General features: G+C 24.4%; 1 pseudogene; it reads right to left on the minus strand.

Annotated features, from left to right (window-relative positions):
* Positions 1-869: 869 nt before the first annotated feature.
* LOC145829037 (large ribosomal subunit protein mL39-like) lies at positions 870-12,895 on the minus strand (annotated as a pseudogene).
* Between the last annotated feature and the right edge of the window lie 1,147 nt (positions 12,896-14,042).

Here is a 14,042-nt window from a genome sequence, read left to right on the forward strand (position 1 = left end):
AAATTTTTTTTTCAGATAACAGTCTAATTTTTAATAACATATTAAAATAATTAAATTAATTGGTATGCAAACATTAAAGTAAAATATTTAACTAAAATCTACACCAAAACTGGTGTTATACATTACTATGTTATATATCTCATTGAAATTAAAATGACTTATGTTATTTATGTTACTACAGCTTTTTTAATTTAATCTCTTATTGTTAACAAAACTTCTGATAAACTGAAGTTTAAATGTTTGTCAATTAGTTAAGGAACATAAGTTTTCAAAGTTTAAGGAAATAGAGAGATGAGTTATTATTTAAAAACATATTTTAAATTAAAAATTTACAATAAACCTTATTTGTGCAATATAAAAAAAAAAGAACTTTTTAGAATTCTAAAATGCGTAACTAAACGAGAGTGCGTAAAGATGCGAGAGGTTACTGTACTTAAATTGTGTAAAACAACTAATATAATCAAATATTGGTCGAATTTTTCTTATAACAATTTATTAATTTTGACTACAGCTGAAAAAACAGCATAAAAGTTTACTAAAATAAAATTTCAAACGTACAAAAAAATTGTTACAATACCAAAGTGTAAAACGGTGTTAGCTTTTAGAAATACAATTTTTAATTTCTTGCTTTTAAAAATTAAAAGACTTTATTGGTGTTGTCTAGTCATTATAAAAAAAATACATTTATCAATCGGAAAAGCACTAAATATGGTCTTTAAAATTATAAAAAGCCTAGTTTTAAGTAGTAAAATATCAGAAGTTCAAAGTTTTACATACTATTTGTATATTAAAAGCAAGTTAATTAGTAATTCTTTATACTATCACATTATACTAGAGTTACACGAAATTTTTAAATTAATCTATTATTTCTATTCAATATTCAGTTTTCCGTCTTCCTGCTTCCACTTTCCGTTCCAATTGCCATCAGTTCTCCTGTAAACTTTAACCGCGTCCTCAACCGACTCTTTCAACCTCAAGTAATCAACTTGTTTTTCTTTAACTGGTGAATTCGCATCAGTTGGAAGGTTGTCAGTAACCTGTTTTGAAAATCACGAGCAGTTTAGTTAAACATGCTGTGCTCACGAATTTTTTAAGCTGTTATTAAATTGTTGTAACGCATACATTTTTAAGTAGATAAGAATTAAGAGCAAGTTATTTGTTTCTATAAGTATCTATTCTGATGTTTTTACAATAATAAAACTAAAGGCATTGGGGGTTGATTTTTTTTCATACTTAACTTAATGTTGGATATTATATCAGGGTTGCCAATGGTTCTGGAAAATTTTCTCCAGATTTTCAAAGTTTTCTCCACGTCTTTAAAAGTAAACGTTTTTGGGTCTATTTTTATTCTAAAATAAGGTTTAAGGTAAAAAGATGTGTTAATTACCATAAAAACATTGAAAAGATATTATAAAGCTACTTTAAAAGTGTTTTAAATTAAAAAAAATTTCGATAACAAAAAAAAAATATCTGTATGGTATAATTTAGTTTCAGATCGAAATTTTACTACTAAACATGTAAATATTGTTTAAAATTCCAGTTTGTTTAACCTAAATTGTCAGGTTTGTCAAAGATTCCAGGTTTTGTGGCAACCCTGTTATATTAAAGCTAAAAGTATAAACTATAAGTCAGTTTTTATATAATTTTAAATTTCAATTAGTTTTTTGAGATATAGACGTTTTTATAAAAAGTTTCATATACAAAAATATGTAATGTAACTTTTTTATCGTCAACTTTCTCTGGATTTTAAAAAATCACTAAAAATTTATCTTCTCCTTCATTTTCCGAACTAGGCACCTTAAATTTTAAAACATTCCTTTTATAGTTTAGAAGACTTTCAATGTAAGGGTTTCAATTTAATAAAATTTAAAAAAAAATTAAAAAAAACAAAGTACGTGTTTTTTTTATCAAAATTAAAAAATTCCTGCATTCTATCAGTTATCTTAGTAATGTATTTATTGTAAAAATTTGAAGACGATTGATAAAAAAAATAAGAAGGTAGTTTTTAGTGCAATAGTTTTTTATTCGCGTTGTTGGTTTGCGCCTTCTATGAGGAATATATTTAGTTAAACGACTTTAATCGCTTATATCTCGAAAGTAACTTTGAATTTTGTTAAGTAGTTAACATTGTATGATAACTCAGGCAAAACCGTAAAAAGTAATTTCAACCTCAAAAAAAATTTTAAGTAGTAAAAGTAGTAATATTAGCCGTATCTATAAGCACCCTACTGTATAAAGTTAATAAGAAGTTAGGGGTAGTCTTATATATTCAATTAATAAAAGTTATAATATATCAAAATTTAACAAAAAAAACACTCACCAATTTTTAGGCTCTGTTCTCCAAAATGGTCCAGACTCGGTGATGGACTTTCTGCTGCACGGGAAGAGAAATTCCCTGCACCCTTCTCATGTTAGGGGAAATTTTGTGGAGCTGGAAAACTATATTGAGTTTCATAAAACATTTATATCTGTTTAAGAGTTTAGTGTAGAACGAATGTTGAAACACTTTTTTTTGTGATATTCAATAATTTTCAATAATTATGAAAAAATTCGAGGTTAATGAGAGTGAAATTCTAATGAATTTTTTTTAATGTTAAGAAAAATTATAGAGATATAGACAAAAAATGAGTGAATATATAGCAATAACAAAAAAAATTAAATTCAGCAAAAGTATTATGTTACTAATTATCTTTAAAGGAATAACTTTAAACTAACAGCGGTGACAACATAGTGAAACACGTTTTTAGATGTGCTTGCAAGTGGACCATTCATTATTTCAATGTAATCTCCCAATCTGTGCAATAATTAAATTTGTTTCATCAAACGATATTTTTCATATAATCTCCCAATCGGTACAATGATTTTATTTACTCTATTTAAAAAAAAATACAACTTTTACTTAAATACAACCACCCAACAAACATGTTCAATAATTAAGTTTATTTTATTATATGATAAAATTAATTATTATTTCAATACATTCTACAAACCTGTACAGTGAAACTTGATCGTCCGGTTGATATGGAGATAATCTGTCCAATCTCGCTCTGTTGGTGCAATGTTATAAGTTTTAGATTATTTTGTAGCTTTTTTATTAATTGCGTTACTGTTGAGCTAAGAAAGAGATAAACTTAACAGACCTAGATTACTAATATCTCAACTTTACTAATTAGACAATAGATTACTAAACTCAAATAAATTACTAATATCTCAACTTTTTATAAAATATTATAATTTACCTACATCTATTTTGAATTGTAAACTAAAAAGAAAATAAATAAATAATATTTTCAAACTAAAAGTTTATACCCACTATACTCTATATTTTCTTTCTTTTAAACTAAGACAATTAGTTTCAAATATTTCTAATTTTTAGGGATTAAAATGAACATTCAAACCGATCACTTATCCGGTTAGGTACACAAATCGCGTATTTTAAATCTTTGTGTTTAAAAGTTACAGGGTTTTCGGCAAATTTTCTCCAGGTTTTCGGGTCTATTTTTTAGTTTAATATTAAATTTATGGCAAAAAAGTTAAATTGTATAACGATATTAAAAAGATACTGCAAAGCTACTTTAAAATGTATTCTTTAAGAAAAAAATTTTAATGATGACAAATATTTTTTATTTATATTATAAATTTCTAGTGTCAAATCAAAATTTTACTAATAAACTTGTTTAAAATTTCTGAGTTTTCAGGTTTTCAAGTTATTTATGTTCAAAATCCCAGGTTTTTCTTTCTCAAGTTAGAGGTTTTTCCAGGATTTGTGGCAACCTTGAAATTAGTACTAATAATGATAGTAACAATTAAATCTAAGTCGTATTTCATCTAACCCGATAAAAAAAAGTGTGTAGTTTTAATAAGATTTAGCCGAAAAAAACATTTTATGACAGAAAATATAAACATATCAAATTGTCAACTCGAAACAATTTTCTCGCAAAGCACACATATATATTAAAACTCATAAAAAAAACTCTAACAACATCATCATAATTCAGATTGTGACATATCTACCTCAGATGAAGTAAGATTAAAAGCATGAAATTGAAAAACCACTCAAAAACATATAAGACCAAACAAATAATCAATCACAAACCTGTCATCTTGGAACAGTTTCCTCGCAAAGCTGACGTTTACATCCAACCTGTGGAAATCGTTCTGTTCTGACAACACGGATCTTGAAACCTTGGTCAGGAATATCAAGTCTTCCTGAGTCGGGTTCCAATCCTGGAAGGTATCTGGTAGCTGCACGTCGTAACAGAACGCTCCACTTGTCACTGTTGATAAAACATTTTTAATTGTTTTACATTAATTGTTTACTGAGATTATTATTATTTATTTATAGAAAAGTAAGATACTTTTGTTGGTTTTGAAATATCTATTTATAACAGCAAAATACTTTTTACTTAGTTTCAATTACTGCATTTGTGACTTAAATAATATTTTGTAGCAAAACGCTATATTTGTTACTGAAAGTAATCAAAACTTCAAACAAGACTGATGTTTTATTGCAAGTAAACATATGCTCTTAAATTGCATTATAGTGTTGTCAATTGGATTAAATATATTTTTATTGTCATAGTCAATAGATATATCTCTAAAAACTTATTGTCAATGGGTATTGTAATAACATATTAAACAGTTTTATATGATTTAAAAACATAGCTATAACTTGTATGTTTCTATTCAAACATGAATTCCATATATGGTAATTTTTATCAAAAAAAGTTAGACTTTATAACTTTCATATATGTAAAATCACAAACCGTCTAGCTGTGGTATTTGCACCATTTTTGGCTGCTGATCGTCTTTGAAAGCTCTCTGAATTGTGCTTCCCAGTACCATAGCGCACGACCTCCAGTAAGCCTACAATTTGTTAACAATTAATAATATAGATACATATGTTTTTAATGATTAATATAACAAAACTTAATTACTAAATGCAATATTAAATTTAATTTGCTTGTTTGTTGATGTTTTATAACGATTGTGGTTTATTGTGTAAAATTTAAAATTTTAATTTTAGTTAAAGTTGAGGCCATAAGGGGGTCTAACATTTTTTCTACAAAAAATAACATAGACCTTATACGAAAGTTGCAGTTGTATATTATAACAAACTTTTTAAAGTTAAATAAATTATTAATTTATTGTTGAGATACAGTCAGTTGTGTAAAAAGTTTCCGATACAAACGTACATAGGAAAAATTTTTTATTGCTAATTTTCTTAAAGTTTTTAATAATTCGCTAAAAATATAATTTTCCCTTAGTTTTTTAGTAAACTAATCTAAAACTTTTAAGTAATATTCCTTGCATTTATAAAAAAATCTTATAGCAAAAATTTAGAAAAAAAAAATTAAATAATTTATAATTAAAATTAAAAAAATAATCTAGTTTTTTATTTTTAATTTTCCTATAGAAATTTATTATTTTCATAAGAAAAAATCAAGAATGTTTCGTAAAGATTGCATTGCTTAAAAACTGTAATAAAGATCGATATTTAATGAAATAGTAAAGTTTTTGCCCTTTTACTTTGGTCCTTCTATATTTTTACTATTAATCTCTCCGACTTTGTACCCTCATATCTAAAATAACTAATTAAATTTTATAAACGGTAAAAGGCAATGCTAGCTCAGTTTAAAATTTTCAAAAAAAGATCGACATGTAAAAAAGTGTCTTACAATTCAATGGCCGTGAACTTAATTCATTTAGACAACCAACATAATACTTTGAAATTAATCAATAATTTAATAGCTATTTTTAATCCGAGTTACACATTGATACACTTAACAACTTAAGAAATAATATATGCTTTTACTCTAAACAGTTTCATAGTTGCTTAGTTTGCAGTGAAAAATAGTTTTATCAAACGTTTAGCTATACATATCCAGTACATATCCATAACTCAAAACTTTTATGTAAAAAAATAATAAAAATTTATTTTTCGAACATAGGTTATTGCAGGTGTATATAGATAACCATATTACTTGTCACTTTGTTTGAAATATTATATTGCCACTTTTCTATGTAAAGAAAAGTTAAGTTACTAAAGAAATAGTATAAGAATATGGCAGGATTACAACTGGCTTTAAAGAAATTTCTTCCAGGCTTTTGAAGCTTGACGTTTTTGGGTCTATTTATAATTTAAAGGCATAGGGAGTTATCACCTTTTTTACAATTTAGTCTTGTTTTATTGGGTTTTACTAAGCTAAAAATTTTTTTTACAAATTTTTTAAACTCAAAATATTATTTTAGATATAATTAGTCAAAGTCGGAGACTACAATAGGTTATGGGAGGCGCAAACTAAAACAGCAAATAACTAGAAATTAGTAAAAATCTCTCCCATCCTACGTTTTTTTGAATTAACTACCTCAAACTTTTAGGAAATGTTTCTTACAATATTTTTAAAAATCTGTTGGAATTTATTTTTAATTAAGAAATAAAAATTTTACGACAAAAACCGAAATAAAATGATATTTTATTTATTTTTATATAAAATTTTATTTTTTATTTTTTCAAAAATTCCTTGGGACAGAATTTTCTAAATATTGTAAGGAACATTTATTGAAAGTTTGATGTATTTATCTCAAAAAACGTAGGAGAAGATAGATTTTTATTGAAATAGTCTTTTTTGGTGGTTTTAGCTTATGCTTTCCATAAAGAACCTATTGTTGCCTCCGACTTTGACCTGATATATCTCAAAAATTATTTTGATTTTTTTAATTCTATAGAATTCAACTTTTAGCTTAATTAAAGTTCTATAATTTAAGATCAAATTTTGAAAATAGTGATTCACCCCCCTATGCCCTTAAAGTGTCTAGGGTAAAAAGATGTATAAACTGTATAATAACATTGAAAAGATACTGTGAGGCTACTTTAAGTGTGTTTATTTATTATAGAGATTTTTGATGATGAAAAAAAAAATTATTAATATGATGATTTTTTGAATCAAATCAAAATTTAACTTCTTAAGTTGTAAAAATTGCTTTATTTACCAGATTTTTTATAATTTTTTGTTGTAAATTAGAGTTTTACTAGGTTTTTCAGCCTAAATTGTCAAATTCCAGACTTTTCCAGGAGTTAAGTGGTAAACCTGAGCATATAACTTGTCAGTTTATTTATAACACCATTTTTCCACTTTTTCTATGTAAAAAAAGTAGCTACTAGGAAGCAGTATAAGAGTACAATCTAGATATAAAAATAATTGAGATTCGGTCAAAGTTTAAGTTTTTTAACAGTAGTTCTTATTTTTTTCGAAACCCAAGTAACTTACAGGAAAAAATTACTTCACATAATATTCTTTCCTAGAACAATTTTTCTTATGATCATCTTGTAATTAATGTAGCATAGTGTTATTAAACTGCTTTTGATTGATAAATTATATAATACTTTTCATTCATTTCGGGATAACTTTAACAAAAACTCCCGCTATAAATAACATTTTAATTAGAAGTTGGTACACAATAAACCTTTTTTATTTTTAAACATTAAAAACGTTATCTACATTTTAAAAAAGATGAAAATATATATACTAAAACTAAATAATTGTATATTAAATTTGTTTTTATAAACATTTTAATGTTTTTTATATTGTTATATTTGAAAATAACCTTAAAATTTAAAATAAGAAAGTTATTTGTATAATGTTCATTTTGAGTAATATTAATGCAAAATTCTGCGAGTTAGATATATTAAAAACTTTAACATTTATTGTAGCAAAAAGTAAAGCAAAATTACAAGTACTTAAATAAATTTTTCTACAAAATATCAAATAAACAATCAAAAACAAAAACAAACTCTAAATACATTACATTTTTCAGTATATTTTTATAAACAATTTGTAATTAGCAAGGGTTACTATAAATCTAAAATGCCCTACTAGAAATATAACCAAAAGCTCTTAACAAAAAGAAAATTTTTGTGTTTTTTTTTTGATAAAACTTGATATTTTAAAAATTCAACAATGCCAACCTGATTGACTTGCATGACGTCGTTTTCGTCCTGGGTGTTGAAGTTGAGAAAATCAACTTGGCAGTCGTAAGGGAGCTGAGTTCTTACATCCCAGTACACTCAATCACATTTCGGTGCCTGTTGGATAATTTTGTTTTATAAAAATAATGATAAGTAATTGTTTTTGAAATATATCTTTCACTAATTTTTGTACTTTAAACTATTAACAGTATACTTCCCAGTATACCCAATCACATTTTGGTGCCTAATGATTATATAGTTTATAATGATAATAGTGTTTTTATAAATTTCTCATTAAAGTTTTTACAATTTTGCTTACAAAGTTAACAGTGAAGAATATATGTTAATTATTTTTACAGATCGTTCATGAAAAACTGTACAATGAGCAACAACTCTACAAACGAAATTAATAAAGCAATAGCAGTTACAGTTTAAATTTGAAGCTATTATATATAAAACATGACAAGATTTTATTTTTTTATTTATTAATAAAAAGAAGATAATGGTAGTAGTTATGTTTTCTATTAATTAGTATTAAGCTACATCAAAAATTCAAACAATTAAAACTGTGATAAATATTATAATTTAACTATATAAAAAACAAACAAATGTAAAAACCAACAATGAACCATAGTGATGTGACTTGTTTCTTGAATATTTTGCTTCACTTTCGCAATGACCGTAGAATCAGCCTTGTTATTCGATATATCTGTATAAATTGTTAACGTTCCATGTATGAACTTGTAACTGAGAAATTTTGAATTAAATTGCATATACAAATCATTTTTTATTTGAAGCATGGGTCAACAGCTTCTAATGTTAATGATCCTGATTAAAAAAAATTGAACAGAAAACTTTTTATGTTATATAGGACAGGTTAATTAAAAGGATCAATAAATGATATCATCAATAAATCTTAAAATGGATTGGTTATAAAAATGACAGGTTTGCCAACCACGTTTAGACTATGACGCACACCAAAAATTTTAAATTTATATATTTTGTTGTAATTTTTTATAGTATAGTAGAAACCTAAAAATATTTACATTAGAAACCTTATACTTAAAACTTATTCTTTAAAACATTGAATGTAAATTTATTAATAAAAAACATGCTTTTATAATAAAAAAATGTGTTAATAAATTTATAATATCATAAAATAAAATTTTAATTTAAGCACTAATAATAAATGTTATTTACGGCTAGTAGCACAACTTACACACTGAAAACAATTGTGAATTTTTAAGTAAACTTTAAAAACTAAATAATGCTAAATTACTTGATTTTGGACTAAAATAATAATATAAATAAAATAAGTACAAAACGTTAAACAAATAACCAGTAATTATTCCTTAACATATTCATGGTGAAAAAGTGTCTAATTAGAAATACTTAATTAAAAGAAACTTTATCTTTTATATAAATATTAGTAAAACCTTAGGAAAAAAAACAAAACTAATTAAAGCAAAGTAACGCATAAAACAGGTAAAAGGGGTGCTTTAACACAAAAATTTATTATTTAATGCATAATCAACTAATTTTATTCTATCTACATCTAACTAACGCATAGCACAGTCGTACGGGGTGCTCAGGTTCTTGTTCATGAGCATGGTTGCACTCGGTGCCAAAGCTGTACCAGCGTATTCGACCTGGTACATTGAAACTTAACATTAAAATTGAATGTTAATGTAATAAAATCAAACTAAACATTATCTTATACATACTTATTTTAATTTACAGACTTTAGATAACTACAAATCATTATTCTATAACTTAAAATGAGATAAAAACAACTAATTTTTAATGAATGAATTTATCAGGTTATATTAAACCTGGTAGAAATTGAGGAAATAAAGTGGGTTAGTTTGGTTGAGATCAAAAAAACAGTTATACTTTTTTTTTAAATAAAGGACTTCCTCAAATTCAAACTATCATTCAATTAAGGGTATATGGGGGTCCACCTTGATTTTTACAAATTGATTTTATTTTATTGAGTTTTATCTGAGCTATCAGACATTTTTAACTGCTTTAAAAAACTCAAAGTAATTTTTGAGAAATGAGCGATCAAAGTTGACGACCACAATAGGTTCCTAATAAAATGCAAAAACTAAAAACGCAAAAAAAGACAATTTCACTATATCCCCCTTCTTCTTATTAGCAATCTTCTTCAAAATTTTAAAAAGACTGAATGAAGGATTTTTTTTAATTTTGAAAAATAAAATGTTTATTTAATAAAAAAACTACCTTTTTGTATTTTTTATCTAAAATTTGTATGTTTTAATATTTTCAAAGTTCCAACATTCAAAGTCTTTTAAATTATAAAACGAACGTTTCCTAAAAGTTTGAAGTCTCTAGCTCTAAAAATGAAGGAGGAGATCGATTTTTAGTAATTTTCAAATTTCCAAGAAAATTTACCCAAAAAATTGCGGTCTATATGTTTGTATCGGAAAGTTTTTATAAAAATTACAATATCTCAAAAGTTAAATAAGATTTTTTAATTTTGTATAAACTGGTTTGAAGTTTGTACTTCAAGCTTTCGTATAAAATCCAATGTTATTTTTAGTAAAAAAAAAATGTTGGATACCCCTATGCCCTTAATTAGATTTTTAATATAAGATTTAATTTTATTTAACTACTATTTCCTTTTACTGAGTTAGGTAGTTGACATTTTACAATTTGAATCAATTATTCTCTAAAACTTTTCATATAAAATCAATTTTTAAAATTACAATAGCAAATGATTTCAAAAAAAACCTTAATTTTTTCCACCCTCGGTACTCTCAGTGAGGCGAGCCTCTTTTTTTCGTTGTTGAACAAATAGTTCTGATATTGCACATAGTCCGAAGTGCTGTTGGTGCCTGAAAAAATAATTTATTCATCATATTAATAGTTTGCCGTTTTAATCACTTGTTAGTGCTTTTTTTTAAATTTATTTTTATAGCATAAAATATTTTAAGTTAATTTAGGTCATAAATACTTGTTTTTATCATGCTTGTTACAAGTTGTTTATGATATTGAAAAATTATTTGGAAATTTATTGTTTTGAAGAAAGAGGAGATAGATTCTCAAACATTTTTTTTCAGAGTTTTAAGCAAAATGGCATCATAAAATACATTTTCCAAACATCTGTATTAAAAACTTTTATATAAACTGTAATATCATTGAAAGTTATAAAAAAATGTTTTATACTACACATTTTAAGCTTAAAACTAAAATTGATGTTTAATTGAAAAGAGAATTGTAGTACACCTCAACTGTACCAACTCAGGAGATCAACTATACACAAAAAAACTGCAAGAAAAAGATAAGGAATATTTTAGAAAAACGAAGAAGAAGATGAAGAAATAAGAAGCAGAATGAATTTAATCGTTTTTTTTTTTTTTAAAACATGTGATTTTTTAATTTTTCTTTCTTATCTGTGCACAACACGCATAGCCGATCTCGGCTGATAGCGGGCCTTATTATTATTATTTTTTATATATCTAAATTCAATGCAAATACTTGTGTCTAGTTTGTTGACTACGTCACGTTGAAATTTGTTGCAAAATAATTTTGTTTAACAAATAGTCTGCGAAACAGTTTTGCTCGCATAATGTAACATAAGATAAGTATTTTTTCTTGTTTAAGTTGTAGTAGTTTTAAGTTCAATTTTATTATATTTTGTTTAATACCGTGTCCATTAATACGTGTAAAACTAATTTGCTCTCTTTTATCTTTGAATCAAATTTTTTGTTTATAATTACTATGTTATTTTGTGTAAGTAATTTATTTTTTCTTTTAATTCAGTTTGCTTAAAGTTTTCTTTTTAAAGTTTGTCAACTTTACATCAATATTAATCTATATATAGGTTAATGTATTATTAAATAACCATCACTTTACAATTATTTTTTTAATACAATGAATTTTCATTAGCTTAAGTATTGACTTTTATTTTATATTATTCAACAAAAAATAATTCGGAAAACTTATGTTAAAAGTAGAACATTTTAACAATATACAACTTTAGTTTCATTAAAAGTATAAGATAAAGAAAGTTTTTATATTAATAGAAAACTTTTGTGTTTTTGTAAAAATTAATTTTTAAAAATTTTGCAAAGTATCTGTTGAAAACATCAGATAGCAAAAAATTCAGGTGTATTGTTTGAAAATTTACTTTGTTTATATGAAATTTGTGAGTTTTTTTTTCAAAAACATTTGAGTAGAAATATACTTCTTAAACAAGGAAAATGCAGATCTGTTAGCGAGATATTAGTATTTAGGAAACAACTGTAAAAATAATAAAGATTAATACTTAATGAGTAAGAGTAATTAAACCTCAACTTTTATTTATTATTTTTTAATAATAAACAAAAAACTAAAACAGTTTTTTTCTTTTTACAAACACTAATGTTGTAAAATAAATTTAACTAATTTTTAAGAATTATTAAATGGAAAGGTTTTTAATTTAACTAAAGCCTATTTGTTAATAGTTTGTTTAGCATAAGTTGCACAATTTTTTTTTATAACAAAAGTTTATTATAACCAGCAATTATATATATGGATTAAGCTTAGAACTTGTGCTTAAATCTCACTTAGTAATAGTGTACTGAAGCTATGTTTATTTTGAAAATATAACAAAGTTAAAGAGAAATTAAGTAAAAAATGCTAAAATATTAATGTAACTAACAAAAATTTTTAGTCTAAATATACATGCATTAATTTAAGCGATAGTATATAATGTAAATAAAAACAAAAAAATTTTGTTAGTATAAGTTGAAAAAAGTAACTTCAACTAATACTATATAATAATAATAACCAACATGTTTATATAGTTTATACTTACAGTCTACTTAACTATTAAGCTTTCAAACTACTTGCTATTAAAAAATATTAAAACCAAAACTTCAAAAATAAAACTGAAAAACTGAAAGTCATGTCTTTTACCATTTTTGCGTTGTTATATTGAAAATTTTGCAAAAAAAAATTTTGATAGTTGAAAAAAACTATTTATTTTAATGAGTTATTGAAATATGTTACGTATAAAAATGATTACAATAACAAAATGTTTAATTTATTTTATCAAATGCATTATTGAAATTTATTTTAGTAAATTCATAAATTAATTTTTTTGAAATACATTATAAATAAATTAATGAATTAAAACTTTGAACTTAAATAAATATGAAGAGAAGTGGATTTTTTAAAGTTTTACTTTTTGTGAAAATATTAATGTATCTTGAGAAAAAAAAAATGTTTTGTTCAACACGTTAAAGTTGTCCACTACAAGTTTATAAGAATTAAAAGTAAAAATATATGAAAAAATAATGAGTATTGAGTTTAAGATAAACAACTAAGTTTAAATTAAACGTAAGTGAACATTAGTTTGCTCTTTACATGTATTTAAAAAAAAACAAGAAAATAAACTAATTGTCTTAGTACATAATGTTAGTATCTACTGCTTAAAAAACAAATTATGTTAAATAACTTTATATTTCTAACTAATTTTTTTATGTATAACTAATTCAAAAAAAAAATTATAAGTTTTTGATCAAACTGTTTACTTAGTAGTTACACTGTTAACTGTCATCATTGTAATACTGAATTCATACTGAACCACACGACCAAAAATCGATGTTAAAGTTTATGACCAGGTTTCATTCTCATTAAAACTTATCAAGCTCTCATAGTCATGGTCTATTATGTGCATATTTTATTGGAATTAACAGAATAATAATTAGCTAACAAGTGTTAATAAAAACTGCATGTAGTAAATTTCGCAATTTATTGTAAGATCAATTCGACAGTAAACATATTTTATGTTTTACAACTAAGAAAGACTAAATACAATTGAATAAATATTTAATTTACTTTCGTAAAGTTCGTAAGAGTTCGTAAAACTTCGACCTGCGCTTTAAGTTTTCAGCAATTTTTATTTTCGAGCATTAAAACACTAAAACGATTGTAGAGAAGAATTTTAGAGTTGATTAAACGAAGTAGTTAATTAGTAAGATAGCAGAACTACAACAAAAAAGTAAGATTTTTACTTGTTATCGGTGTAAAACCGTTTTACCATAAAATACCAAAGTTAATTAAT

Source organism: Thalia democratica, chromosome 2, assembly GCF_965202585.1.
Source record: "Thalia democratica chromosome 2, ktThaDemo2.hap1.1, whole genome shotgun sequence".
NCBI classification, from domain to species: domain Eukaryota; kingdom Metazoa; phylum Chordata; class Thaliacea; order Salpida; family Salpidae; genus Thalia; species Thalia democratica.